Source organism: Lynx rufus, unplaced genomic scaffold, assembly GCF_022079265.1.
Source record: "Lynx rufus isolate CCGP_SWC_20201006 ecotype Redwood Valley unplaced genomic scaffold, mLynRuf1.p SCAF_26, whole genome shotgun sequence".
In the NCBI taxonomy this organism is placed as follows: Eukaryota; Metazoa; Chordata; class Mammalia; order Carnivora; family Felidae; genus Lynx; species Lynx rufus.
In genome coordinates this window covers 11,402,862-11,427,521 of record NW_025814841.1, presented here as the reverse complement: position 1 = coordinate 11,427,521, position 24,660 = coordinate 11,402,862, and the positions used below count along the sequence as shown (strand labels likewise).

The window sequence follows — 24,660 nt, the reverse complement described above, 5'->3', positions numbered from 1 at the left end:
TCATCCCAACAAATGCCCTCCTCAAATCCCATCTTTTACTTTTACTTTTAATTTAATTCAGTGTTTTATTTCAGAGCTACCTAGTGAAGCCAACCACTTTCTAAAGTGTTTATTAACCACCCATATTTCTAAGCTTGTATATTTAGGAATTATTCATTTGTATGAGTGTTTCACACATAAAGGCTATTAACCCATTTATTTCTTTGCTTTTCCTAGTATATTAAACTGTATTTTATGGTGGTTGACACAGAGGCAGTTTTATTTCTTAAACTTAGACATTTCCCTTTTTGAAATTACATTACTCCTGGGGCGCCTGGGTGGCGCAGTCGGTTAAGCGTCCGACTTCAGCCAGGTCACGATCTCGCGGTCTGTGAGTTCGAGCCCCGCGTCGGGCTCTGGGCTGATGGCTCAGAGCCTGGAGCCTGTTTCCGATTCTGTGTCTCCCTCTCTCTCTGCCCCTCGCCCGTTCATGCTCTGTCTCTCTCTGTCCCAAAAATAAATAAACGTTGAAAAAAAAAAAAAAGAAATTACATTACTCCTAAGCTCTCCTTATCCAGATATCAGGTGCACCTACAGGTTTCATCTGCTATTAGAAAGTAGAGCCTTTCCAGGAAACCTTTTGTAAACTGAAAAGGCTAAAAGCAAAAAAGCAATTCCCATTAATTTATATGGAAACATTTTTGGGTGTTCCCAGACCAAAAAAAATCCCCCACTTTTAGGCTTTTCTGATACCTTAGGACAAATCTTGCTAATGGATACACAAAAATAAATCAAGATAAAACACAGATGCATTACCTAAGACACAGTTCAAAACTATGGTGGCTTGATGCAGAGATGCTGAACTCCAGGAGAGGAGCTTGGTGGTGCCACTGTCACTGCTCGGGGTATGTACTAACTCTATGATGGCTCACTGCAAAACAAATACTATTTTCTTTCTTTTCTCATTTCTTTTCTCTTTTTTCTCTTCTTTCTCTTTCTCTATTTTAAATGTTTATTTTTGAGACGGGGGAGGTATAGAGAAAAAGGGGGACAGAGGATACAAAGTGGGCTCTGCAATGACAGCAGAGAGCCCAATGCAGGGCTTGAACCCACAAACCGTGAGATCACGGCCTAAGCCACTTAACCAACTCAGCCACCCAGGTGCCCCTATTTATTTATTTATTTATTTATTTTAATTTTTTAAGGTATCTTTACACCCAATGTGGGGCTCAACCTCACAACCTGGAGATCAACGGTTGCATGCTTGGGGTGCCTGGCTGGCTCAGTCGGTAGAGCATGCAACTCTTGATCCTGGGTTCATGAATTTAAGCCCCACATTGGGTATGGAGCCTAGTTAAAGAGAGAGAGAGAGAGAGAGAGAGAGAGAGAGAGAGAGAGAGAGAGAGAGAGAGAGAGAGATGCATGCTCTACTGACTGAGCCAGCCAGGTGCCACAAAACAAACACTATTTTCACTTGTTTCACCTTTTTTTGTAAAAATAAAAATCCACCTTGGGTTTCTTTCAGCCAGTGAACAGAAGTATTAATGTAGGTCTTTCATAAAGTTCAAAAAGTGGGGGATACCTGTATTTATTATCTATGTTTATGACATGAACTTTACGTTTAATTCTGTTATCCATCTGAAATTCATTCTCACATAGGTAAAAATTCCTTTTTTCTTTTTGAACACTTGCATTCTAAAAGAGCTAGCCAACTGCTTTAGGATGGCCAAATACTAAGTGACCTCAGGTTTCCTCACTTGTAAATGGGAATAATAGTAGCAACAGCTTTGTCAGGAAGAGGATTAAATGATAATGCATATAAAATGTTCAGCAAGTAGTCAAAAAGTGGCAACATTTATTAATGGTATTAATCTAAGCTACTGATTTACAACACCCTCTTTATAGTGAACTTTTATATATTCTAACATCTGCTTCTGGGCTTTTTGGTCTAATCCATTATCCTGTTTTCTAATTCTTATGTGATTACCATGCATCTGGTAGGACTAGTCTAGGCTATCCTCATTACTTAACCTTTTATAAACGTCTTACCTAATCTCCTCTGTTTATTTGTCCAGGTGAAATCTACTAGGAGAGTACTTCCCAACCTTAGCTGCACACTGGAACCACAGGAAAGCATTGACTTTCAATATACTGGAAAAAACCAACCATCTCAATCTACTAAGTTCAAAATACCCCTCTTATTATATTTTAAGCCATTTTATGACTAAGTTATAGAAATAAGAATAAAGGAATAAAAAAAAGATTTTAAGAACAATCTTTATAAGACTTTAAACAGCAAATTTCTTATCCCACATTTGTTATTGAAGGTATATATATCCAAAAAAGCAACTAACTGCTCATAAGTTATAACACCTGAGTCTATAATATACTCATTTCTTTTGTAAAAAATTTAAAAAACTATTTTTGGGAGAGGGAGAAGGAGGGGGGGGGAAGAGGGGGGAGGAGGGGACGGGGGGAAGGGAGGGGGAGGGAGAGGGAGAGGGGGAGAGAGAAAGAGAGGGAGAGGGAGAGGGAGAAAGAGGGGGAGGGGGAGGGGGAGGGGGAGAAAGAAACAGAGTGACAGAGTGTGAGCTGGAAAGGGTCAGACAGAGAGGGAGACAGAATCCAAAGCAGGCTCTAGGCTCTGAGCTATCAGCACAGAGCTTGAGGCAGGGCTCAAATCCACGAACCTTGAGATCATGACCTGACCCAAAGTTGTTGGCTTAACTGACTGAGCCACCCAGGTGCCCCTGTAATATAGTCATTCTGTCTTCAGTACTGTTTATTTATTAATTCTGAGTTGGAAAAACCTCATCTAGAAAATCATCTGAACACTCAAGAGATTTCACTATGATTTGCCAATATTATTAGTTTAAGTATTGCTGTTTCTTTACACTCATCTTCTGACTAGTTCTGAAATGCCTACCTCTTCTGATTTTTTTCTTTGCAGTTAAAGATGGAAAATTAAAAATTAAAAAATCTAAATTCTCAAATATGTTAAATGTAGGCTTAAAACAAACAAAAGAATAAGAAGGATGGATATCTGCACACTGTTTTTGTATCTTTTTGAAAGATGATGCAGTACTTTCGGCAAGGCCATTATAAAACCGAAAGGTTATGACAGGACACCAAAATAGTTAAATGCTTCAAAATGCAGAAAAGCAAGATCATTAAGATCCCGTATAGAGAAAAAGAATCACAAGCAGGCTTCAGGCTGCATGTGGAGCCCAACATGGGGCTTGAACCAGGATCCTGGGACCATGCCCTGAGATGAAATCAAGAGTCAGATGCTCAACAATTGAGCCACCCAGGCACCCCTTACTCTACTTTTTATTAAGTAATTTTCTTTTTTGTTTTGCAGATCTCTAAAAAATAAAGGTTACAAAACATCAATTACTATGATAATTGAACTGCTTAAAATAGAAATTCAAAAACCAAAATGGAAGCCAATGGACTAATGATAAATACAAAGGATTACAGAAATACTGATTCCTAGGTCCCTCCCCCAAAATAAAATATTCTAATTTTATTGGTCTGGGGTATGAAAGGTATGGCTGGACACTGGAATACTTTAAAAAGCTCCCTGGGTAACTCTTTTTTATTTTTATTAAAAAAATTTTTTTACTGCTTATTTATTTTTGAGAGAGAGAACACAAGTGGTAGAGGGGCAGAGAGAGAGAGGGAATCACAGAATCCAAAGCAGGCTTCAGGCTCTGAGCTGTCAGCACACAGCCTGGGGATGCGGGGCTCAAACCACCAACCGTGAGATCACGACCTGAGCTGAAGTCAGACGTCAGAAGTCAGACTACTTAATCAACTGAGCCACCCAGGCGCCCCTCCCGCAGGTAATTCTAATGTGCAGCCAAGGTTTAGGACCATTTTTCAATTACAATAACTAAAGAACAAAATCCACTAAAATTTTTATGGACTTTATGCTACAACCATATGTTAATTTAGAGTAAGTTCCCATCTTCCTTTTTCTTTTTTAAGATTTTATTTTTAAGCAATCTCTACACCCAACATGGGGCTCAAATTCACAACCCCAAAATCAAGAGTCACATGCTCCACTGAGCAAGCCAGCCAGGCACCCCAACATCCTAAATTTTTATTGTTCCTAGCCAGGTTGATAATCTCTTTTCCTAAGGTTTCAAATCTTCCTTGGTAGCCCAATAATTTTGTAGGTTTCTTCTAACAAGAGACATTTCTTTAGTAGTTCCCAGGTATTTCATGCTTTTTGTTGCTATTTTGAATCTAATCTTTTCCCCATTGTATTTTCTAATTTGTTATTATTACTATTGATAAGAAAACTACTGATATTTCTCTTTTTCTCCCCAATGCCCAGCCATTTCACAGAAATTTATAAATTCCCAGTTTTCCAAATGACTTCCCCTTTGTCTTCTTTTTTAGCAAACAGCGTCTGGCAGCGCTATTTCATAGTTACAAAGGGAAGAACTAAGGCAAAAGAATAAAAAACAAAAAACAAAAAAAACGAAAAAATGATAAAAACAAAAAAAAAACCTTTTAACTTTCATAAAGCCAGATTTACATACCAATTAAAAAAATTAAACAATCCAAAGCTTCAAGTTATCTCCTTCACAACTGCAGACAAGAACTACATTTCAATTGTTCAAGCTCCACCTTAGTCTTTGGTTACATCTTGTTTCTGAATATGCTCTTCAGTGGAGGTCTACCACCTGTTAAAAATGTAACACTAGAAGAGGCAAAATTTCTTCTAAAAAAAAGAGAACACTACTTACAATGGAGAAGAGAGCCCAACAGTCACAATACTATGGCCCAGTTCTCAATGAAAATCAAAACTTATTATCTCATCTTTGCAGTTAAGTTTAAAACAAAAAGTCATCTAATTAATTTCCTACACATACCCATGACATCTGATATCAGTGAACTTCAATATTCAACTGTGCATTATAGCTGGAAAAACTAATAAACTATGAACCAAAAGACCTGGATTCTAATCTCAGCTCAGGCACTAAAATGAGATTTCATAAAAATTACCTAACTGCTTAGGGTGGGGGCATACACCATTTTACACACACACACATTTTAAATTTATATCCAAGTTAGTTAGCAGATAGTGCAATAATGATTTCAGGAATAGAATCCAGTGATTCATCCCCTATGTATAACAAACACCCAGTGCTCATCCCAGCAAGTGTCTTTCCTAATGCCCCTTGCCCATTTAGCCCATCCCCACCACAACCCCTCCAGCAATCCTCAGTTTGTTCTCTATATTTAAGAGTCTCTTATGTTTAGTCCTCCTCCCTGTTTTTATATTATTTTTGCTTTCCTTCCCTTATATTCATTTTTGTATCCACATATGTTTAATTCCACATCTGTTTAAATTCCACATGTGAGTGAAGTCATATATTTGTCTTTCTCTGACTTATTTCGCTTAGCGTAATACACTCTAGTTCCATCCACGTTGTTGCAAATGGCAAAATTTCATTCTTTTTGATTGCCGAATAATACTCCATTGTGTGTGTGTGTGTGTGTGTGTGTGTGTATATTTATATACACACACACACACACACACACACACACACACACACACACACACATCTTCTTTATCCATTCATCTGTCGATGGACATTTAGGATCTTTCCATACTTGGGCTATTGCCAATAGTGCCGCTATAAACATTGGGATGCATATGCCCCTTTGAAACAGCACACCAGGGGCGCCTGGGTGGCGCAGTCGGTTAAGCGTCCGACTTCAGCCAGGTCACGATCTCGCGGTCCGTGAGTTCGAGCCCCGCGTCGGGCTCTGGGCTGATGGCTCAGAGCCTGGAGCCTGTTTCCAATTCTGTGTCTCCCTCTCTCTGCCCCTCGCCCGTTCATGCTCTGTCTCTCTCTGTCCCAAAAATAAATAAACGTTGAAAAAAAAAAAATTAAAAAAAAAAAAAAAAAAGAAACAGCACACCTGTATCTTTTGGACAAATACCTAGTAATGCGATTGCTGGTTTGTAAGGTAGTTCTATTTTTAATTTTTTGAGGAACCTCCATATGGTTTTCCAGAGTGGCTGTACCAGTTTGCATTTCCACCAATGGTGCAAAAAGGTTCCTCTTTCTCTGCATCCTTGTCAATATCTGTCATTGCCTGAGTTTGTTGATTTTAGTCATTCTGACTGGTGTGATGTGGTATCTCATTGTGTTTTTTTATTATTCTTTTAATGTTTATTTATGTTTGAGAGAGAGACAGAGCATGAGCAGGGGAGGGGCAGAGAGAGGGGAAGACACCAAATCCAAAGCAGGCTCCAGGCTTTGAGCTGTCAGCAGAGCCCAATGCAGGGCTTGAACCCATGAACCATGAGATCACGACCTGAGCCTAAGTCAGATGCTTAACTGACTGAGCCACCCAGGCACCCCCTCATTGTGGTTTTGATTTGTATTTCCCTGATGATGAATGATGTTGAGCATTTTTCATGTTGTCTGTCATCTGGATGTTTTCTTTGGAAAAGTGTCTATTCATGTCTTTTGCCCATTTCTTCACTGGATTATTGTTTTTTAGGCGTTGACTTTGATAAGTTCTTTAGTTTTTGGATACTAACCCTTTGTCCGATATGTCATTTGCAAATAACTTCTCCCATTCTGTCGGATCCCTTTTACTTTTGCTGATTGTTTCCTTCACCCTGCAGAAGCTTTTTATCTTGATGAGGTCCCAATAGTTCATTTTTGCTTTTGTTTCCCTTGCCTCCAGAGACATTCTGAGTAAGAAGTTGCTGTGGCCAAGGTTAAAGAGGTTTTTGCCTACTTTCTCCTCTAGGATTCTGATGGCTTCCTGTCTTACATTTAGGTCTTTCCTCCATTTTGAGTTTATTTTTGTATATGGTATAAGAAAGTGGTCCAGGTTCATCCTTCTGATGTTGCTGTCCAGTTTTCCCAACACAATTTGCTGAAGAAACTGTCTTTATTCCACTGGATATTCTTTCCTGTTTTGTCAAAGATTAGTTGGCCATATGTTTGTGGGTCAATTTCTGGGTTCTCTATTTTGTTTCACTGATCTAAGTGTCTGTTTTTGTGCCAGTACCATTCTGCCTTGATGATTACAGCTTTGTAATACAACTTGAAGTCCAGAATTGTGATGCTTCCAGCTTTTGTTTTCGTTTTCAGGATCGCTTTGGGTATTTGGGGTCTTTTCTAGTTCCATACAAATTTTAGGACTGTTTGTTCTAACTCTGTGAAGAATTCCGGTGTTATTTTGATAGAAACTGCATTGAATATGTAGATTGCTTTGAGGAGTATTGACATTTTAACAATATTTTCTCTTCCAATCCATGAGCATGGAATATTTTTCATTTTTTTGGTGTCTTCTTCAACTTCTTTCAACTAGCTTGCTATAGTTTTCAATGTGTAGCTTTTTCATCTCTTTGGCTAGGTTTATTCCTAGTTATTTTATGGGTTTTGGTGCAAATGTAAATGGGATCGATTCTTTGATTTCTCTTTCTGCTGCTTCATTATTGGTGTATAGAAATGTAACCGATTTTTGTGCACTGATTTTATATCCTGCGACTTTGCTGAATTCATGGATCAGTTCTAGCAGTTTTTTGGTGGAATCTTTTGGATTTTCCATATAGAGTATCATGTTGTCTGTGAACAGTGAAAGTTTGACTTCCTCCTTGCCAAGTGGGATGCCTTTTATTTCTTTGTGTTGTCTGACTGCTGAGGCTAGGACTTCCAATATTATGTTGAATAACAGTGTTGAGAGTGGACATCCTGTCGTGTTCCTGACCTTAGGGGGGAAGCTGTTTTTCCCCACTGAGAATGGTATTAGTGATGGATCTTTCACATATGGCTTTTATGATCTTGAGGTATGATCTTCTTATATTTTTTTTTTAATGTTTATTTATTTTTGAAGGAGAGACAGACAGAGTGTGAGCAGGGAAGGGGCAGAGAGAGAGACAGACACAGAATCTGAAGCAGGCTCCAGACTCTGAGCTGTCAGCACAGAGCCCGACGTCGGGCTCAAACTCACAAACTGCGAGATCATGACCTGAGCCGAAGTTGGACGCTCAACCAACTGAGCCACCCAGGTGCCCCCTTGAGGTATGATCTTCTATCCCTACTTTCTTGATGGTTTTTATTATGAAAGGATGCTGTATTTTGTCAAATGTTTTCTCTGTATCTATTGAGAGGATCATGTGGTTCTTGTCCTTTTATTAATGTGATGTATCATATTGATTGATTTGTGGATACTGAACCAGCCCTAAATCCCAAGTGTAAGTCCCACTTGATCATCGTGAATAATTCTTTTTTTTTTTTTTTCAACGTTTATTTATTTTTGGGACAGAGAGAGACAGAGCATGAACAGGGGAGGGGCAGAGAAAGAGGGAGACACAGAATCGGAAACTGGCTCCAGGCTCCGAGCCATCAGCCCAGAGCCTGACGCGGGGCTCGAACTCACGGACCGCGAGATCGTGACCTGGCTGAAGTTGGACGCTTAACCGACTGCGCCACCCAGGCGCCCCGTGAATAATTCTTTTAAAGTATTATTGGATCTGGTTGGCTAGTATCTTGTTGAGAATTTCGGCATCCATGTTCATCAGGGAAATTGGTCTATAGTTCTCCTTTTTAGTGGAGTTTTTATCTGGTTTTGGAATCAAGGTAATGTTGGCCTCAAAGAACAAGTTTGGAAGTTTTCCTTCCATTTCTATCTTTTGGAACACCTTCAAGAGAATAGGTGTTAACTCTTCCTTAAATGTTTGAATTTCCCTGGGAAGCCAACCAGTCCTGGATTCTTGTTTGTTGGGAGATTTTTGATTATGGATTCAATTTCTTTACTGGTTATGGGTCTGTCCAAATTTTCTATTTCTTTCTGTTTCAGTTTTGGTAGTTTATATGTTTCTAGGAATTTGTCCATTTCTTCCGGATTGCCCATTTTATTGGCATATAGTTGCTCACAATATTCTCTTATTATTGTATTTCTGCAGTGTTGGTTGTGATCTCTCCTCTTTCATTCTTGATTTTATTTGGGTCCTTTCCTTTTTCTTTTCGACCAAACTGGCCAGTGGTTTATCAATTTTGTGAATTCTTTCAAAGAACCAGCTTCTGGTTTCACTGATCTGTTCTACTGGTTTTTAAAAATTTTGATAGCATTGATTTCTGCTCTAATCTTTATTATTTCCTGTCTTCTGCTGGTTTGGAGTATTATTTGCTGTTCTTTTTCCAACTCTTTGAGGTGTACGGTTAGATTGTGTATCTGAGACCTTTTTTCTTCTTTAGGAAGGGCTGGATTGCCATATATTTCCCCCTTATGACTGCTTTTGCTGCATCCCACAAGTTTTGGGCTGTCATGTTATCATTTTCATTGGCTTCCATGTACTTTTTAATTTCCTCGTTAACCCATTCATTCTTTGATAGGATGTTCTTTTTATTAAAAATTTTTTTTAATGTTTTTATTTATTTTTGAGAGAGACTACGAATGGGGGAGGGTCAGAGAGAGAGAGGGAGATACAGAATCTGAAGCAGGTTCCAGGCTTTTGCTTATCTGGAAAAACTCTCTCCTTCAATTGTGAATGATAACCTTGCCAGTAGAGCATTCTTCGTTGAAAGTTACTACTACCTTTCGGCATTTGGAATACACTGTGCCACACTCCCCTCTGGTGTGCAAAGCTTCTACTGAAAAATACGCTGACAGTGCCTTCTTTTGTTACCAGTTGTTTTTTCTCTTGCTGCTTTTAAGGTGCTCTAATTTTTTACATTTTACTTATTTATTAATTTATACTTATTTTTGAGAGAGAGAGAGAAACAGTGCACTTGAGTGGGGTAAGGGCAGAGAGAGAAAGGGGAAGAGGATTTGAAGCAGGCTCTACGCTGATAGCAGAGAGCCTGATGTGGGGCTTGAACTAATGAACAGTGAGATCATGACCTGAGCTGAAGTCAGATGCTTAACTGAGCCACCCAGGTACCCCGAACATTTTAATTACAATATGTCTTGGTGTGGATCTTTTGGGGTTCATCTCATTTGGAACTCTCTGGGCTTGCCTGATCTGAATGTCTGTTTCATTCCCAGGTTAGGAAAGTTTTCAGCCATTAGGTCTTCAAATAAGTTTTCTCTCTTTTCTTCTCCTTCTGGGACCCTGATAATGCAAATGCTATTCTGCCTGATATTATCCAATAGGTCCTTTAAACTATCTTCATTTTTTAGAATTCTTTTTTCTTTTTGCTGCTGTGGGGGGGTGAGTTATACACTCCCCTGACTTCTAGACTACTGATCCCTTCTTCTGCTTCATCTAGTCTGCTGCTGAACAGCTCGAGTATTTTTTCAGTCCACTTATTGTATTCTTCAGTTCTGTGACTTGTTTAGTACTTTCTTCTCTAGATCTGAAGTCTTCACTGGGTTCATTCTTCTCCCAAGTTCAGTGAGCATCTTTATGACCATTACTTTATCAGGGCAGAACCTCCTGGCTCCTCAGGGAGAAGCTCCATTTGTGAGATCCATCCCAACTGAGGGTTCCCACAATGAGGGTGGAGTTTTTGGCAAGACTGTATCTCTGTCTTTTCTACCTGTCTCAATGTGGTCCTTTTAACAGTTTGTTGCGAAGGAGTTGTTTGGCTAGTTTTCAAGTTTTATTCAGAGGAAACTGTTCCACAGGTAGCTGTAGATTTGATGTGTCCATTGGAGGAGGGAGTTCCTATGCCAGCATCTTGAACACTCTTCCACAACATATTACAGAAATCAGTAATGATTTTTTAAAAAGTACATTTCTTAGATAAGAAAAAGAGGGACAAGCTTTTGTATTTTAATTTTAAACTCATATAAAGCTGAGTTGAAAGGAACTGAAACCAAAATTTTAAACCACATATAGAGAGAAGCCACAGTAATTTTTTAAGAAGTCTCCTCTAGGCACCAAATCTGCCCATTACTGAAGAGCAGACTCAAATGCATTATTCTACAGGCTTAGCCAGAAAAAGAAAAAAGAAAAGTTAACATGTACTCAACACCTATAGAAGTGTTAGGCATTTCCACATTTTACTGTTTTAATGATCTAAATTTTGTTAAGTGGTAATTATATACGTTTTACAAAAAAATAGAGTCATGTATAGTTAAACAATTTTCCCATGGTCTCACAGCTAGTTTTTATAAAAATGCAACTTTTTCTAATATACATTGTTACCTTCAGAAATAAACATTATAGAAATATTTAATTTATGTGAACCTTATTATGTATTTGGGGAAAGCACCTGAGGAAAAGAACCGAAATATGGTAATAAGTATTAAAATGCTAAAAGTAATCATTCAAATACTATAAGGGAGTAAAAAGTAAAAGCTGTGACTACTTTAGGGTGTCAGTAAAGGCAATTTCAAACAGGTTAGGCTTGGTAGAGAAATTCACCATGGTGTGTAAGAACTAAGTCATAGTTGAGAATTTTTAAAAAATTGGAAAAACAGAATAAAGACACTGGGAGTTACAAAAGATCTTCAGAAAAGTTGGAGATAGAGGGAAGAATATGGACCTCAAGTTTTAAACAAGACCTCCAGACTTTAACTAGCATTTAAGCCATATAACCCAAGGCAAGATTAATATTCTTTAACTATACTATAATCAGGTTAACTCCTTATTCAAAAACCAAAGGTTCCCTGGCCAACCAAATCAAATCTAAAATCTTTAACCTGGCATTCAAAGCCCATCAGTCATGCCTAAGCTTGTCCCCAGTCTATTTTTCTAGTTTTACCTCTTTCTATATGTTCTATTATAATCAAACCAGATTACCACCTGTTCCCAGAATATACTCTGGCTTTCTCACCTACCTCTGAGCCCAATATGTGCCCCTCTCCCCTGCCATTCTGAAATCTTACCAATTCTTCAAGATGTAGTCAGCTCAGTAGCTTCACACCCAGAGATATTGTTTCCTTTAAATTCTCCTATCATTTTATCTGTACCACTTCATGGCACTTTATGTTCTATCAGGTTTCATAAAGATTTATATACCTACTTTTCCCTAAAATATTTGGAGGTTCCTAGAAGCAAGAATATTATTTCCTACAATTTTGTATTCCCCAAAACACTTACAAAAATGCTTGCACATATATGCCATCAATCTGTACTGAGGTGAGTATAACCAGCAGTTAAAAGTGGCAGAAGCTTCTCAACCTAGAGTTTGAAGAAAATCAAAGACTTCATTTTTGACATCTGTACTAATATTCACAGAAAACAGGAACCACACCCTATACATCAACTGCTTCACTAGACCCACAGATTTTAAATTTACAAGCAAATGTTCAGGTCCATTCAGCTAGCATCTAATTATAAATTCTAAGTATTGAGCATGGCAGATCCTGTTTTTAAAAAATCTCAATCTCATGATAATATATAAAAATTATTTCTTCTCTTGCCAAGAAGCACAGCTGTTTAGTTAGCAAACAAAAAATGATGATGTGTGCATATTTTTACCATCAACAAAATCCAGATAAAAAAGTGCATCATTTCAAAAAGTATTTGTACAGGGGCAGCTGTACAGTGCTGACTGCTGAAAACAACAACAACAAAAAACCCACCGTATAATATTGAAAAATAAAGCTAGTAAAGCTCAACTAAAATACTACTGTGGAGTTGATTATTCCATCACATCCCTAATAAATTTTCTTTAGTATTTTTCAAAGCAGTTATAATCTGCTCACCACATTCAAGGCTTTATGCTTTGTGTCAGAGGGAAAGAATGAATGAGATGCTGGGAATCAAGACACGTTACCACAAAATTTTAATGAAAAGCACAATAAGATAAATACTGTGATAAAAATAATAAAGTGGTAAGGAAGCAAAAAAGGAAGAGTGAAGATATGGCTTAAAGAATGTAGCATTTGAACACTTGAAATAGGTGTGAACAGTATGTGGAACCTCAGAAGGTAAAACAATGGTAAAGGCACAAAGCTCTACAGGAAAATATCTGTTTCAAAAAAAAAGTCCCATGTGCGGTGCCTGAGTGGCTCAGTTTGTTGAGTGTCTGTCTTCAGCTCAGGTCATGATCTCACGGTTCATGAGTTTGAGCCCCACTTTGGGCTCTGTGTGGACAGCTTGGAGCCTGGAGCCTGCTTCAGATTCTGTATCTTCCCCTCTTTCTGCCCTTCCCCCGCTCCACTCTGTCTCTCTCTTAAAAATAAACATTATAAATAAAATAAGACAGAAATTCCCATGTACATCTGCAGCAGAGGCTAGACAGAGACATTTAGTAGAAAAATGGGGAGAGAAAAAAATAAGACTACGATGAGTTTTTGTTTGTTCCTGACAGTTTTTTCTGAAGCTTTTGGAAGGATAAGAATTGATAAGAGTGAAGTTTGCAACAGAAAAAGAAAGAATAGAGACCTGGTCCAGGATTGCTATGACTGACTAGATATGGAAGAATAAAGCTGAAACTAACTCCACATATTTTTGGTCTAAGCAGCAAGGAAGCTGGTAAAACTAGTATTAACCTTCAATAAACATGAAGTAGTAGCAATCATTTATTGACCCTTACTTTGTACAAAGTAGTGATAAAAGAAGCACTCAAAACTAGGGGCGCCTGGGTGGCTCGGTCGGTTAAATGTCTGGCTTTGGCTCAGGTCATGATCTCACGGCTTGTGAGTATAAGCCCTGCATTGGGCTCTGTGCTGACAGTTCAGAGCCTGGGAGTCTGCTTCAGATTCTGTGTCTCCCCCTCTCTGTGGCCCTTCCCCGCTCATGCTGTCTCTCTCTCTCAAAAATAAATACTAAACATTATAAAAAAAAAAAATAAAGGAGCAGAGGAGAACAAACTAAAAATATTTTTAAAAAATTAAGAGTGATGAAGCCCAGGGCCAAAAAGTTTAGTTGGGAGATAACTGTAGACAGGGGGAACATCTAGAAACAACTCTATAATGACTAGAAATTGAAGCTGGGCCTTAAAGCAATAGTAGGTCAAACTATTTGGGGGAGAGGGAGAGAGGAAGACAAGGGGGACGATGATGTACAAACATTTTCCCCGGAGAAGAAACAGTTGAGTCCATAATAGAGGGGGTAGGGCCAGGAGAAAGTACAGTGGTTGAATAGAAATCTGGGAAAAGCAAACAGCAAAGAAAAGGAAGTATCAGATTGAACAGTTTAGACTTTATTATAAAGGCAACAGGAAGATTAAGGCCTTCAAATAGGAAAATATCAATCCATATACAAAAGCAGTATACAGGATGGACTGGAGAGACTCCTGAAACTAGGCTGAAGGCAAACAAAAAAACCCAAAAACCCAGAAAAGTAACAAAAGCCTGAGTCACAATAATTAACAGCAGAAGGGGAAGAGAGAATTAGTGAGGTATACAGGACAGGATTTAGAGACCAACTGAATATGTGGATGAAAAGTGAGTGAAAGATGACTTCAAAGGTCTAAGCATAAGCCACTGGCAGGTGCTGGTTTTGCTTTAGGAGGGACAAGAAATCAGTTTGGGACATATTTATCTTGAAGTACCTTCAGCATATCCACAAGACAGACATCTGTCAGACAAACAGAAATGCTAGGATGAGCAGGGAGCTCCAGGACTAAAAAGATGGAGTAGTCATTCATGTAAAGATATTGACTGATACTCCGGAAGAAAGAAGAGTGCAAAGGACTGACCTCTCAGGAACACCTAGAGAGAAGCAAGAGAAGGGGAGAAAAGAGAGCACAAAGCACCTTTTCAACATAATTGCACATGTCTCACAAGCCTCACAGACTAAACAACCTTATTGTGCCAAAAGGCCACAATAAGCAGTGAAACATGTGGACAAATCGAGGACTAATGGTAATGTATAATAAATAAAATACTTCAGAAAGCAATGCCCTTTGACACTGGAATTTTTAATCACAGAAATTTATCCTGAGAAAGAAACTCTTGAGGAGCAAGGGGAGGGGCACACATCTGTGCATAAAAAATTTTCCCTCTGGCATTAACTCTAATAGTGAAAATGGAATCTAAATTCCTAGCCATAGACAGGAATGGTTAAATGTAACATGAAAAGCCAAATATCTTAAAAGAAAACATTTACCACATAAAATTTTAAAACTTCAACATTGAAAGGAAAAAGCATTAATGTTAAGAAAAATATCTGTAACCTATGACAAAGGGTCAACATTTTTAAGATACAAAGGGCCCGTGTAATTAAATCAATAAGAAAAAAGTAAAATATCCCCAAAGAAAAATGGGTAAGATACAAATGGCAATTTCCAAAGCAAATAAAAATGACCAGTAAATAGGAAAATGTTGGTTCTCAGTGCTAATCAAAGAAATAAAAAGGGAAATGATGTATTATTCACCTCTCCATGATATGGGGAAAATGGGCACTCATATTCTTGACAAAACACACTGGAACAACTTTTCTGAATGCCATTTTTGGCAACAGAAGCACTTTAGAAAGTTTACACAAAAAATCTATTTCCAAGCATATATGCAAAAAAATTTAAATCATTGTACAAAGTTATTCACATACTGTGGCTTTGTCTTAGTAATGTTGAAAAGTCAGAAATAACCTAAACATTCAACAATAGGAGACTGGTTAAGTAAATAATGGCATTATCTATATAACGGATTTTTTTTTTTTTAATTTTTTTTTCAAGGTTTTTTATTTATTTTTGGGACAGAGAGAGACAGAGCATGAACGGGGGAGGGGCAGAGAGACAGGGAGACACAGAATCGGAAACAGGCTCCAGGCTCTGAGCCATCAGCCCAGAGCCCGACACGGGGCTCGAACTCACGGACCGCGAGATCGTGACCTGGCTGAAGTCGGACGCTTAACCGACTGCGCCACCCAGGCGCCCCTATAACGGATTTTTTTGACAGAACAGAGATTAATATTTAATGTGGAAAGTTGTTAAATAAGGCAGTTTATTAAATAAAGGTTTCTAAACAGCACATATAAACTTTTTTTCTTTTTAAGTCTAGAAAATACACATCAAAAATTTAGTATAGGTTGTCTCTGAGCACTAGGGTAAAATCTGCTTATATTGCCCAATTGTTATTTTTTTAATGTTTTTATTTATTTTGAGAGAGACACAAAGTGCGAGTGAGGGAAGGGCAGAGAGAGAGGGAGACAGAGTCCAAAGCAGGCTCCAGGCTCAGAGCTGTCAGTGTGGAGCCCAATGCGGGGGGCTCAAACTCATGAACCGTGATATCATGACCTGAGCCAAAGTCGGATGCTTAATCCACTGAGCCCCCCCAGGCACTCCTGTACTGCCTAATTATTTTTATAATGAACACATATTCTCTGATTAAAAAAAAAAAAAAGAATAAACCTTCTTAAGTAACAAAACGCAAAGAACATGTAGAAAAAATCAGGTGTAAAAAAAATGCAAAGTTATAGGTACAATTGATAAAAAAAAAATCTTTTTAATCCCCCCCCCCCACTACTGTTAAATTAAACAAGTATAAAGAATTAAGGATAGGAGCACCTGGGTGGCTCAGTCGGTTAAGCGTCCGACTTCGGCTCAGGTCACGATCTCACAGTCTGTGAGTTTGAGCCCCACGTTGGGCTCTGTGCGGACAGCTCAGAGCCTGGAGCTTGCTTCAGATTCTGTGTCTCCCTCTCTCTCTGCCCCTCCCCTGCTCAGGTTCTGTCTCTCTCTGTCTCAAAAATAGATAAAAATATTTTTTTAAAAAATTAAAAAAAAAGGATAGCTCCACTTACAAAAAATGTAAAGAAAAAAAAGATGAAAAAGTTGATACAAAGAGGAAAATAGAAAATTCATATCACAAAATCTTAATCATATTAGAAGGAAGCATGTTCATCTCTAAGAGTCAACAATTTCAAGATTGGGGTTAGCAACCTGAGTTAAAGTAAAAACACAACAGAGAAAATGAGTCAACTTTGGGATGAGAAAAGGATTAGAAAGCAACTAGTACACAGGCAGCTGGAAAAGAAATATTTAACAGCTACCAAAGCTGTGACTTTTATCAGGAGTGCTAGGCAGAAAAAGGAAATGGCGGTATTTACAGGTTGAAAATTGACCAGTTATACACAGCAAAGGTCAAGGAGAAGAATATGAGGTGCTAGTGAGTTCACAGAATATGAGCTACAAGGTTCAGCACTGGAAAGAAGGAAGAAAAATAACAGCCTGGGAGGTGACAATGAGGACACAAAGCTGGTTCATCAGGTATGATGGAAAACAGAAACAGAAACACGGGCTCTTGAATCATCACCACCTCTGGTGATTTTAAGACTTGAGGTAGTTAAGGATGATGACAAGGTTAAGTAACTCAGTCATCCACGTAGGTTACTGATGTAGAGTAGAGGTGAAGGTCACTGGAGTTAGTGAACTGTAGTTACAAATGTGGCCCACCTTTATGGTCTGAAATGACTGTAACTGTTACTTTAACCTCTGTAATCCTTTACTTTCCTTTGACTCAGATACATCCTTTTCAGCCTGAGAGATAGGAATCTGGGTGGCACTTAACTTCTCTCTGCATTTTATTCAACCACAAAATGAAGAGAATAAGGAGATGGGATAATGAATTAAATCAATGATTCTCAAACTCTGACTGAACATTAAAATCACAGGTGGTTTAAAAAAAACAAAACAAACAAACAAACAAAAACAGACAAAACTACCTATGCCTGACCCCAAACCCAGTAATTCTGATTTGTTCTAGGGTGGAGTTCAGGCATCAGTATTTTTAAGAAGCTCCTCAGGGAATCCTAATGTGCCGGCAAGGCTGAGAACTAAACTGACTATTTCTAAAGGTTGCTTCCTTTTAAAATTCTATGATTCTATGGGGCGCCTGGGTGGCGCAGTCGGTTAAGCGTCCGACTTCAGCCAGGTCACGATCTCGCGGTCCGTGAGTTCGAGCCCCGCGTCAGGCTCTGGGCTGATGGCTCGGAGCCTGGAGCCTGTTTCCGATTCTGTGTCTCCCTCTCTCTCTGCCCCTCCCCCGTTCATGCTCTGTCTCTCGCTGTCCCAAAAATAAATAAACGTTGAAAAAAAAAAAAAAAAAAATTTAAAATTCTATGATTCTATGTAAATGACAGCCACTTTGTTCATTTGCTAATATAACTTACTATCATGCACCAGACACTTTCACAAACATATTTTAGTAGATCCTCACAACTCTTTGAGGCAATATTTGTGTCCATTTCAAAAATGAGTCCAGTGTAGTTTAGAGAAATGAAGCAACTTGTTCAGGAGTCACAAGCTAGTAAGGAGGAGAGCTAGAATTCAAATTTGTTGGTTATTTGTTCAAGTCTATCATATAAGCAACGTGCTTTCTCTAGCACTCACAGCAACTACTTGAATGCCTCCCAAATTGAGCATACCAGTTTGTGGTTTATGGATCAATTGGAGAGAAAGTTACTTTGGATGGGGGCAGAAAACTGACCCCAAATTCTACAGTAATTTCATTATATAATTACTAAACACCTTCACCTAGAGAGATCTGCAACTTGAAACAGCACTCTGAAAGTGTATCTACATATATACTTTATTCAGTTAAGCCAACAAGAACATTGCTATTAAGCATGCAGCTGGCATACAAAGCCAGTTCTCCAAGATAAGCTTATCAATAGAGAAGCAATTTTTAAGTGCTTTGCATTGAGTAAGGCATTCTAAACCAAAATTTTAAGACAATTCTGAAAAATTGACAGAGAAATGAGAGTTGCTCTACCAAAGAGCTTCAATGTATAAACATGACCTTCAAATTTATCAGACATTATCTCTATTTTACACTTTAAAATGATTATTCTTTTGCTGACACACTGCTTCTTCTTTGTTGATTATGCTTCAGCCCATTATCTACATGGAAATTTCATAAACATTCAAGTTCTGTATCCCTAGGCCAAAATTTGAGTTAACAAATTCTGAAAGAAAGAAAAAAAGAAAGAAAGAGGCATTAGAGAAGATTTAACTTCTATGCCCATGGAAAGGGCAATTTAATAAGAAATTCATGAAGTACATTTATATGGGACATATGTGTCTTCATCCATTCAAACCTTTACTGAGTGAGCATCTGCTGTGTTCTCGGCACACTGGGGATGAAGACGTAAATCAGATTCCGTGCGGTGTCTGTGGTCAAGGAGGTGCCAAGACAGATCAATGTAATATTTATTGGAATGCAATGTGGTAAGTGATTTATTCTTGGGGAGAAAAGGGGGGTGTGGTAAGGAGAACAGCATAGGAAAGGTTTCAAAAAGTTAGGCTTAAGTGAAAAGTTCACCACAAGAACCCCTGTCAGTCAGCTCTCTAGGAAATAAGTATACTGAAGAACTAAAATCAAGAAGAGCAGCAAAGACAGAGGAGACAAGGTGGACAGAGATTGCTCCACAACTGTGAGTTATGGATTCTACAAAGTTATGCTATAGGAAAAACAAGAAGGCTTCAGAATCCTAAAGACCTCAGTTAAATACCAGTTTGGTTGCTAGACCTGTGAAGTTAGTTAAGTCACCTCATTTCTAGGTTAATTCTTCATCCAGAAAAACAAATGTGTATAATGGTGTTTACTTGACAGTGAAGCAAAACAAAAAGGATTTTTTTTTTTAAGAACTAAGGAAATTAGCAACCAAATCTGAGCAGAAACTATCTTTACCTCTAGATTAAGAAAAGAAATTCTCCAAGACATGATTTTGGGTTTATCTTACTTGTGGTTAAGAGTCCCCTCAGTTCATTTAACAGAATTTTAAAGCTAAGACGCCTCTGTTTAAAAAGATCAATTTACATTCATTTACTGGGGTAATTCAAGCTGAATCTCTGATGCCTTGGTGAGTACACCAGTTTTATTTTTTGAGGCGATAGCATGTGCTTTCCAATTAAGGACAGAAACTTAATACCATTCACCTCCAGCGCCGTCAGGACCCAAATAGATTAAAAATAGAAGCCTTCGTTAATACTGAATTAACCTGAGGACCCCGTGAGCCACGAGAATACAGAAAAAAAGGTAAATGCTCAAAACATGGCAGGCATGCACCTTTAAAAAATGAAAAGGAGAAAAAAAACTTCGTAATGGCAAGATCACTTCACCTTAAGACACATGCCCGTAAGTCTCTCAAAGTTCGTTAAGTCTTTAGTCTCTTCTGTAACGTACTATAAAACACAACAAAGAAGCTATTTAACAACTTACATACTTTGTGAGTCTTACAAAAGGGCTTAGTTATCTGTAACCTTAATACTACCATTGCCATCGCACACTCACAAGTGATTGCTATGATGAAAGAACACACAAGGGAATTCAAGCAACACGAGCAGCAAGCTGTTGGCCCTCCGTAACATTTTAAAAGAAAAAATAAATTCGGCAGAAGACCATACAACTTTAAAATACTCGAAATAAACAATGCGTTGGAGCCAACGCTTCTATCCGAGCAAATTCTGCGGTGCCGTATTTTGCCAAGTCACATAAAAATATGCTGTTCAACTTACAACGTCCCTGATGCCCAGACACTGCAAACTTTTCGGAAAGAAAAACGTTGGGGCCCCAGGACGCCACCGGCCGCGAACCGGACCCCAGTCCTCACGCCCCGCAACTTTCTCTTCTCGCCGGACCTCGGGGCCCCGCTGGCGCCTCGGCCCGCCCCCCGCCCGCGGTCCCGCGGCCCCGGCAGGCACCAGCGCGGACCCTCCGGACGGCCCCTGAGCCCGCGGGCGCAGGCGGCGGTGTTCTACGGGCGGGCGAGGCTCGCTGCCGGCGCCCGCGGGCCAACGCCAGCGCGCGGGGAGCGGCCCGGGAGCGGCCCGGGAGCGCCCCGTTTCTCACAGACCCCAACATGGCGTCGGCCGCCGCCCGAGACGACGACACCTCCCCGCGCCGCAGACGGCCCGGAGACCGCGGAGGCAAGCGCCGGAAAGTTTCGCTTCTCCTCTCCCGGCCCGCCAGGGACGGGCGCACAACCAACCTCGGGCTTCACCTACCCGGCCGGGCGCGGGCGGCGGCGACGGCAGCGAAGGTCCGACTCCTCGTCGTCCCGGGCGCCGGGCGCGGACTCTGCCCGTTCCTCCGCCCCAGTTTCCCAGGGTGTGTGCAGCCAGCGGCCCCGCGCAGTCGGCGCGATCCGGACGCGGCGGGCGGGCGGACGACCGGCACAGCCGCTCGCAGGTGACTCCCCCGCCCCTCCAGTCGAACCCCACAACGGCCGCCGGGGCTGGCCTCTCTCCTGCGCGTGCACGGGCGCGCCGCCGCCCGCACGCCAGGCGCGAGCGCTCGGGCACGAGCACACCCACACCACTCACTCCCCCGCCCTTTCTTGCTTGTTCCCTCGCCCCGCCCGTGCGGCCCGCGCGACGTGCTCGAGGGGGCGGGGCCTCTGCAGTGGACACACCCACCTAGGCAGGCCGAGGCAGAGGGTTCGTCCCTCCGCTCTGTGTGCGGTCAGGCTCTCCGGAGCCCTCGGGTGCACGTGGGAAGGCTTACCTGGTTTGCGTGGCTCTGGCACTCCTTTGGAAAGGATTGTTCATCTCTTTACGAGCTTCTTGGGAAGAAGGGAAGGAAGGCTGGGTTCCCTTTCCCCTACCACGAACGGGCCTCCCCAGGGAACTTAAGAACTTTCTGCAGGCGGGAAAGAAAGGCTTTGTAAATGTAGATGCGCAAAGGCGTCCGGGCGTACGTCTGTTTGCTAGTTCCGCTTAGCACGGCGTTCCTGCCCATCACATGTTTCATTTGCTCTCCCTAAAGCCCATACCTCTTGAAACCGAAAGAACTGCGGTTACAACACCTACCCCATGTACTTTGCACAGCCCTTTAAGGGCATGCCTTTATTGCCTGCCTTAGAACTCTCGTCTTCCCAGAACTTTTCTCTGACGCTGCAAAACCTCATCTACCTACTTCAACAGGCTTGGAAACAGTGATGATAGTATATAAGGTTAACCCGCCCTTCCTCATACCGCAGCAACTGTTTGCTAAGCGCGCTGATGGGTACGTGGAGAGATATCAAAGATGTCTGAGAATGGACAAGGAATGGGGGAAGGGGACTGCGGCATACTCAACACAAAAAGTGTGTAGGTGTAAATTAGATTTGGGTATTATTTAAGAATATTTAACCTTTGTTTGACAGTTCTTGAATTAGAGCCGCCAGCATCCTAGCTGCACATAACTGAGCACCCACCAAGGGAACATGAGCAGGCCTTGATCCTGATGCGCTTTCTTTTGATGTGGGTTTCTATCATCTTTAGGTCTTCGGCTCCTATCCTCTCCTATTTCAACATCTCAGAAACAAAAAAAAAAATTTTTTTTTTAATTAGTAGCTAGAACAAAACTAGCAAGGGTGAACTTTAAAAAATTTTTAATGTTTTTATTTTTTATTTTTGAGAGAGAGAGACAGCTAGTGGGGAGGGGCAGAGAGAGAGGAGGGCACAAAATCTGAAGCAGTCTCCAGCCTCTGAGCTGTCAGCGCAGAGCCCAATCTGGGGTTCGAACTCACAAATCACTAGATCATGACCTGAGCCAAAGTTGGAGCTCAACCTACTGAGCCACCCAGGTGCCCGCCCCAAGGATGAACTTTTTTTAATGGGGAAACTTTTAGGATCATTACACAAATCTTCACATGTTAGCTGTGGTTGTCTCTGTAGACAAGTACAAATGTCTCCAGGACACTTGTCTCAACCATCACCCTATCCCACCTTCATTCAGCCTCATCCCTCTACGTGCAAAGCACATTTCAGTGGGGAAAAAGATGGGCTTGATCATCTCCAAAATCTCTTTAAATTTTGAGATTAGGAATTGCTATGTCTAGTCACCAAACATTTTTGGTCACTCAGCCATCAGTGAACATATTTGCTCTCTCCATTCCCAGCGTACTTATTTAGCTTAACCTAAAATGCATGGAGTTAGAAACTAAAAGAACTGTAATGAAAGTATCTACGTCATAGTCTCATTATGAAGATTAAATGAGTTAATGTTTGTAAAGCATAGTGCCTGGTACATGGTAAGTGCTATGTAAGTGCTAGATAAAAATTATTGTATAGGATGTATATGAATTGCATATGTAATAATGTATGTAATATATGGTATGCAGATATACATCTATTATTATATACCTAGTATACCTATATTAGGTACATTATAAAACATACACACAAAAAATCAGAAGTAATTATGTAAAACATTGTTTGTGTTTTCTTTCTGCATTCTGCGTGTTCTGTACCTTCCCTGGGTTGTAGCACAACCCTCTTTGGACCTCACTGATTTAGAGCTATACTGACAAATATGGTAGCCACTAACCACATGTAGTTATTAAAAATTCAGTTCCTCAGTCACACTGACCACATTTCAAGTACTTAATAGCCACATGACTACTGGACAGTGCAGATATAAATATTTCCATCGTTGCAGAATGTACTCTTGGATAGCACTGATAAAGCTGAAAGAAACAAGGGACTAAGGCAGTAGGATCAACTTGTGACTAGGACCTGTAACCATGGCACCATGTTCAAATCCAGTGATAAGATCTTTCTCTGAGCCTCACATCTCCTCTATAAAATGGAAATAAAAATGGGAACTACCTCATGGACTGCTGAGCAGAGGAAATGAGATAAGGTATGTAAAGTCTCTGGCAGAATACTTAAAACATAGAGGAACTTGAAAATATTGGGAAAATTTGAGTTTTACCCAATTTGATAAACCTGAAAGGTTTATTATTGTCCTTGATTCTAATGGGTAAGTTTTTCAAGGATATTTATTTTTTAAAAAGTTAAGAATTTGGTAAGCTTTTAGTTGAAAAGAGCATTCAAGGGGAGATGGCAAACACCTGGATTTTAATTACTCCTTGATTTCTTTGTTCTCCCCACCCATAGGCCCCAGTCTTCTCCCAGTTGTGCCCATCTCAGCAAAATGGCACTGCTACCCTCAAACCTGATGAGTCATCACCATCTCATCCTCTTTCCTATCTCCTTCATCCAGTCTCTTTGCTTCTAAAATATTGTAGGATCTGCCTGCAAAACACCTCATCTGAAATCCTCTCCTCTCCTTGTGTCCCCTCCGCAGAGGGACAACACAGGATTGTTCAACTTCCCCACAGAAAGCCTTCTATGACTCCCCATGGAGGCTGCAATATGCAGTTGTACAGGTTGTAGTAGAACAACCCACCCTTTGGAAGACTGCCTTTCACATTGGAACACTGTAAATTTTGTATTTAAAAAAAAATTTTTTTAACGTTTATTTATTTTTGAGACAGAGAGAGACAGAGCATGAATGGGGGAGGGTCAGAGAGAGAAGGAGACACAGAATCTGAAACAGGCTCCAGGCTCTGAGCTGTCAGCACAGAGCCCAATGTGGGGCTCGAACTCACGGACCGTGAGATCATGACTTGAGCCACAGTCGGACGCTCAACTGACTGAGCCACCCAGGCGCCCCAAAATTTTGTATTTATTCCAAGTATTCTCTGGCAGATTTCAGTGAAGTGCCTTGTTCTACTAAAAGTATTTTACAACAATTTCCCAACAAGATGGAAATGCTTTGAGAAGTGGATGCTCTTTTCTAATTTGCCCAAAGGTGCCACATGGGGTAGGAACATTTCTATTTCACTTTGAACAAAATGCCAGTTGATCACTAGGTCCTATAAACCCCAGCACAATACAACCTCTGCCATCCTCTCCACCATAAAATAATGCCAAGCTCCACCAAATTCCAGTCATATTGATCTCCTGTTGTTTTAAAAATATACCAAGCTCTTTTCTGCTAGGGGACCCGCTGTCCTGGCCACTTCTCTACCTAGAAAGTCAAGCCCATTGTACCCCACCCTTCACATAGCTGTGGCTCCTTGTCATCTTT

The 24,660-nt window shown here is 40.3% G+C and overlaps 1 protein-coding gene across 4 annotated transcripts in view; it reads right to left on the bottom strand.

Moving 5' to 3' along the window:
- PLEKHF2 (pleckstrin homology and FYVE domain containing 2) overlaps positions 1-21,424 on the bottom strand; it is a 29,070-nt gene extending 7,646 nt beyond the window's left edge. Inside the window, exon 1 of one of the 4 annotated variants that reach the window (XM_047088851.1) lies at positions 21,307-21,424. The gene's annotated coding sequence lies outside the window, so the exon portion shown is untranslated. Of the gene's footprint in view, positions 1-20,318; positions 20,402-20,791; positions 20,997-21,306 lie in introns of those variants that run through there. The other 3 variants (XM_047088850.1, XM_047088849.1, XM_047088853.1) reach the window with 3 other exon arrangements.
- Between the last annotated feature and the right edge of the window lie 3,236 nt (positions 21,425-24,660).